This window comes from Arachis hypogaea, chromosome 4 (assembly GCF_003086295.3).
Source record: "Arachis hypogaea cultivar Tifrunner chromosome 4, arahy.Tifrunner.gnm2.J5K5, whole genome shotgun sequence".
Classification (NCBI taxonomy): Eukaryota; Viridiplantae; Streptophyta; class Magnoliopsida; order Fabales; family Fabaceae; genus Arachis; species Arachis hypogaea.
In genome coordinates this window covers 41,557,702-41,563,953 of record NC_092039.1, presented here as the reverse complement: position 1 = coordinate 41,563,953, position 6,252 = coordinate 41,557,702, and the positions used below count along the sequence as shown (strand labels likewise).

Sequence of the window (6,252 nt, the reverse complement as noted above, 5' to 3'; positions counted from 1 at the left end):
CATGGTTCAGCTCCATGACTCCCTTAGTGTTGTGCCTCTCTGAAGCATAGTAGTACTCATTCTCAGCCACTGTCTCAATCACTTCAATGGCTTCTTCCACAGTCTTTTTCCTCTTCAATGAACCACCTGATGAATGATCTACAGCCTTCCTGGATTCATAAGAAAGTCCATCATAGAAAATATGCAATTTCACCCAGTCATGGAACATGTCTGGTGGGCATCTCCTTGTCAATTCTTTGAACCTCTCCCATGCCTCGTAGAGCGTCTCACCATCTTGTTGTCTAAAAGTCTGAACCTCAGATCGAAGCCTATTGACCTTTTGTGGAGGGTAGAAACGTGCCAGAAACTTGCTTTCCACCTCATCCCAGGTTGTTAGGCTCCCCCTTGGGAATGATTCCAGCCACTTAGCTGCCTTGTCCCTAAGTGAAAATGGGAACAAGAGGAGTTTATAGGCATCTTCCTGGACTCCATTGGTCTTCACAGTGTCACAAATTCTCAAGAATTTTGTGAGATGTTGGTTTGGATCTTCATTAGCACTCCCACCAAATGAACAATGATCCTCCACCAATGATATTAGCTGTGGTTTGAGTTCAAAATTGTTGGGCCATCAAATCTTGGGCAAAGTATGGACTATCATATATTGCTGGAAAGCCCAGGATGTCTACTTTCCAACGCCGTTGAGAGCGTGCCAATTGGGCTTCTGTAGCTCCAGAAAATCCACTTCGAGTGTAGGGAGGTCAGAATCCAACAGCATCTGCAGTCCTTTTTAGTCTCTGAATCAGATTTTTGCTTAGGTCCCTCAATTTCAGCCAGAAAATACCTGAAATCACAGAAAAACACACAAACTCATAGTAAAGTTCAGAAAAGTGAATTTTAGCTAAAAACTAATAAAAATATACTAAAAACTAACTATATCATACCAAAAACATACTAAAAACAATGCCAAAAAGTGTACAAATTATCCGCTCATCATTTTTCTTCGGGAAGGAGCCCGAAAAGGTTAACTGAGTTAACCGAGCACTATGCTTGTTGCCTTGCTTCCTTGGCTTTGAGTAGTGCTCGGTTAAGTAAGAGAGCGCAGCTTCCTTGCTGATGACAAGTCATCTTAGCCTAGTTTCACTAGTCTTTTTCTTTTGTTTTCACTTGAATTATGAACTTTCTTGAGGACTAAGCAAGCCAATTGATCTAGCCATAATCTTGATAGCTACGATTTAGGAAATTGCACGATCGGCAAAATTCCTTCCGGCAAGTGCACCGGTTATCGTCAAGTAAAAACTCACAATAGAGTGAGGTCGAATCCCACAAGGATTGGTTGAGTGAGCAATTCGCATTAGAAGTATGTTCTAGTTGAGCGGAATCAAGATTTAGATGAGAATTGCGGAATGTAAAATTGCATGAATTAAAGAGCGAGAAGCTAAATTGCTGAAATTAAAAGGGATGGGGGTGATTGCATGAATTTAATTGCAGAATGTAAAGAGAAAGTGGTAGATCAGAAATGGGGAGTTCATTGGGTGTTAGGAGATATTGAGATCTCCGAATCAAAACAACTTTTATCCCTTCCTCAACCAATGCATTCATTGAATTTTGCTTGGCAATCTTATATGATTGGATCCCAATCCCTTGGCTCACCAATTCTCTCTAAAAACAAACAAATTCCCAATCCCTTGGTTTAAATGTTCATAAGAAGAGATGATGCTCGATCACTGATTATACCACACAGTTTCAAGAACCACAATTTGGTAGGATTACATGTCACAATATCCATCCAAACCCCAATCCAATTCACTGTGAGAAAGCTTCTCTAGCATGAATCCTCCATTCCTTTCCCAAGGTTTCGAAGGATTCCAATTATGGGTAATTTCTTTCCCAAGACAACTACCCAATGGAATTAGATCGAGAAGCTTTCTAACAAAATTCAAGAGAAAAGATTGAAGAAGAGGATAAAACTATTATTGATTCATTGAATTACAATAGAGCTCCCTAACCCAATGAAAGGGGTTTAGTGAGTCATAGCTTAGAATTCAATTACAAAATTTATGAAAAGTTCTAAAGTGTCAAAAAGTATCAACTAACTTCAATTCTATCCTATTTATACACTTTCTAAATTGAGCTTCTGTTGTGTTTCTTGGGCTTTGAGGCCTTTCCTTGATTTCCTTTTGCTTTGGGTTTATGGTCCATAATCTTGATGAGGCTGTGATCCAATTCTGTAACATTCATTGAGCAAACTTAGTGACAAACAAGTAATGACACAAGACTCAACAATTTGAAGTTCCAGACTCATCAATTCCTCAGGCCCAATCCCATAAACCATGATATTCAATTGGGTTTCATACCATAATACGTTTAAGTTAATGTTTGTGCTCAATGCTAACTTAAACTTCAATATATTTGGCCCAGAAACCCTTTCAAAGAGTGGCGTTTAAGTTGAAGTTTAAGTTTCAGTTTAAGGTTAAACTTAAACTTAAACGTGGAATTGGAAGAAAGCAACCCAGGAGGGTAATTAATCGAACACGTTTAAGCTTCAGTTTAAGGTTAAACTGAAGCTTAAACGTGGAAATGAAGATTGCAACCCTGGAGGCTATTCTGGTCGAACACGTTTAAGCTCCAGTTTAAGGTTAAACTGGAGCTTAAACGTGGAAATGAGAAGGCAACCCTGGAGTAGCAAAAACGCCAAACATGTTTAAGCTCCAGTTTAACCTTAAACTGGAGCTTAAACGTGGGAATGAAGAAGGTAGCCCAGGAGTGTGAATGTCGAACACGTTTAAGCTCTAGTTTGAGGTCAAACTGGAGCTTAAACGTGGAAATCCTCCCTTGGTGCCATTCTCATTCTGGCGTTTAACCTTCAGTTTAACCTTAAACTGAAGGTTAAACGCCAGTTTCCTCTTTTCTCAGCTTTCATGATTCTGGCGTTTAACTTTCAGTTTAACCTTAAACTGAAGGTTAAACGCCACTTTCAGCTTTGGTGCATTTCTTATTCTGGCGTTTAACTTCCAGTTTAAGGTTAAACTGGAGGTTAAACGCCACTTTCAGCATTATATGGCTTGGTAGTTTAAGTTCCAGTTTAAGCTTAAACTGGAACTTAAACCCCACATGTGATCTTCAAGCTTCCTTTATTGATTTTGTTGCTTCCTTGCCTAGCCTCTTCTTCCCTGAAATCATCCAAACAACTACATCAAAGTCTTGCTAAAATTTATGAGAATTCTTCCATTCATAGCATTCAAGGAATATAACTAAAAACTCAAGGAATTTGCATCAAAATCTTCATGTTTGAATGATTTAAGACAAGCATGACTATTTGGCCCAAATGATTACTTAAGGCTCAAGAAAATGCATAAAACAACTAAAACTAACAGAAAAATGCTAGTGAACGCCTAAGATGCCTTGGCATCACAAATTTGGACAGATTTTCATGCTTCGTTTGATTGAATCAACCATAGATGAATTAATGCAATTTCATGAGGTTTTATGCTATATTTGTTACATATTGTGAAAGAATGAATATCTCATGATTTTGAGCATAGCTTTGATGTGTTTGGTTGATTAATGATAGGTGAAGAAGGCTTGGAGAAAGGTTGAAGCAAGAAGGAATGGCTAGGAGGAAGAGAGGACAAAAAGTTTGAGCAAAAGTTTGCCTCAAACTTTAGCTCAAACTTTTGGAATAAGTGAAAATGAACCAGGAAGCAAAAAGTTGGACCAAAAGTTAGACCCCTAACTTTTGCACCAACGTTGGTATCAGCAAAAACATGGGGGCTGATATGAAAAGTTGGAGTAAAAGTTTGCCTCAAACTTTTACTCAAACTTTTACTCAAACTTTTGCAACATTCAAACCCGGTTCACTTGGTTCACTTCGGTTCCTCTCCAGACTCCAAGAGCAATCAACCAAGGCCTCTCTCTCAACCCAATTCCTCCGAGAGCAAAGGCCCAACTCAAGGCTTGAAGATCATTTGAAGAAAGTGTATAAATAGGATAGAATTCAAGTTATTAGGGAGCTTCTTTTTATTTTTCATAGGGAGCTTTCCCTTTTAGTTTTTAGAATAGTTTTCGGAGAGCTTTTGGTATTGAGTGATCTTTAATTTCTTAGTCTCGGGGAAGGAGAATTCACTTCTCTTCCTCTTAGTTTTATTGCTTTCAATTTCAATTACAATTGTCTTGGATCTTGGGTTGGAGAATTGAAGAAATTCTGTTTCAATCTCATCCTTGGATCTCTCTGTTTATTTACTGCTTAATTGAATTTCAGTTTTGGTTAATTGCTCTTCATCTACTTTCTTTGCAAATTTACATTTCCCTTGCAATTGTTCTTGTTGGATCTAGGAAGGGATTGAGATCTAGACTTGGTTTTCTAGTCTCTGGGTCCTGAGATCTGATTCCAAAGTTTACATTCTGTTTTTGCTTTTCATGTTCATTTACTTGTTTTGCTTCAGATCCGATTCAACCCAAACCCTCTTTTACGCTTCTGTTTGGTGCAATTTACTTTTCCTTGTTTAAATTCTGCAAATCCAATTGATGGTGTTTTTGTGGAAAAATGAATTTCCAACACACAAATCCAACCGGCAAGTGTACCGGGTCGCATCAAGTAATAATAACTCACTTAGAGTGAGGTCGATCCCACAGGGATTGATGGATCAAGCAATTTTAGTGGGTGATTAGTTTAGTCAAGCTAACATTGGTGAGTGAGAATTGTGGCAGCAGAATGTAAATAGCAGTGAACTTAAATTGCAGAATGTAAATAGGCAGGAAGCTTAAAGAACAAGCAATGTAAATTGCAGAAACTTAAATGACAAGAAATGTAAATTGCTTGAATCTTAAATGGGTCAGGGATGTGGGATTGCAGAAATTAAACCAGCAAAGGTAAATTGCATTAAACATAAAAGAGACAATTGAATTGCAGTGAAGTAAATCTTAAACAGAAGAGTAATTGCCTTGAAGAATTTAGAACAGAAAAGCAGTGCTTAAGTTGCAGCAAATTAAAAGTGATTGAAGATCTCAGGATTGGAGGAGACTAGATAACAAGTCTAGATCTCAAATCCTTCCTTGATCCAACAAGAACAATTGCAGCAGAAGTAAAGGAAAGTAAATTGCAGAAATCGCAGAAGAAGAAATGAACCGAAAGTAAAATTCAATTATGCAGAAAATTAAAGAAGAGATCTCAAGGTGAGATTGAAACAGAAGTTCCTCAATTCTTCACCCAAGATCCAAAGCAAGAAAAGTAAAGAGTGCTCAAGAAGGAACCAGGAAGAAGAGAGATCAATTCTCCTTCCTAATTCTCTAAGAAATTCCAAAGTTCAAAATTAAAATGCAAGTAGAAAGGAAAATTTAAAAAATAAAGTCTCCAGCTCCCAAATTACATAAAACTAGCTCCTATTTATACACTTTCTATTCTTGGATTTTGGAATTTTGATGGGCCTTTGATTTGGTGAAGAAATGAATTAAATTGGATTTTTAATCCAATTTTCAGCCCATGAGAAATTAGCTTCCAGGAGGCTGCCCTGCCCTTGTGGAGGGCAGGGCAGAAAGTTGGTGCATGGTGCGTGGATTTGGTGCGGCAATGTGCGAGCTTGGTGCGGCCATGGTGCAGCCTGATGCGTGAAACGCTGCCCTGCCCACGCCAAGGGCAGGGCAGAAAAGTATGATGCGCCAGATTTGTGTTGGTGCGCGCGGTTGGTGCTGCCAGGGACGAAGCTTGGTGCGCGCGATGCTTCTTGGTGCGCCACATTGGTGTGCCATCCAAATGCTGCCCTGCCCGCGCCAAGGGCAGGGCAATGTTTCCAAAATGCTTGTCCCGTGTTCGAATCATGGAGGAGGCAAACACGCTACTATAATTTCCTTGGTTTATTTTTGCTTATTTTTGGCCCTTAAAGATGCCTTTCGTTTCTGCCTCAATTGGACGCCAAATATGGATTTCTATATATCGTTGGAAAGCTCTGAATGTCAGCTTTCCAACGCAACTGGAAGCACATCAATCGGACGTCTGTAGCTCAAGTTATAGCCCTTTGAAGTAGGCATGGTCATGCTGTGAGCGCCCAGATTTTAACTTAGCCAAAATTTGCTTCATCCTCACTTTGCTTCATCATGATTCTGCCCTTGTGAGCCCGACATTGCCCTTGAGGAGGGCAGGGCAGAATTGCTTCTCAAGCTTGTTTCCTTATGTTGCCCTCCTAGAGGGCAGTGTGCCCTTGTGGAGGGCAATGTTTGCTTCCTCCCTTCCATGCGGCACACTTCTCATCCCTTTAACCACGCTTCCTTCTCCTTGGG

The 6,252-nt window shown here is 39.5% G+C and overlaps 1 non-coding gene across 1 annotated transcript; it reads left to right on the top strand.

The window, feature by feature from the left end:
- Positions 1–206: 206 nt before the first annotated feature.
- LOC112798745 (small nucleolar RNA R71) lies at positions 207–310 on the top strand. Its single transcript, XR_003200342.1, has one exon. It is a non-coding gene; the product is annotated as a small nucleolar RNA R71 (small nucleolar RNA).
- Positions 311–6,252: the final 5,942 nt, after the last annotated feature.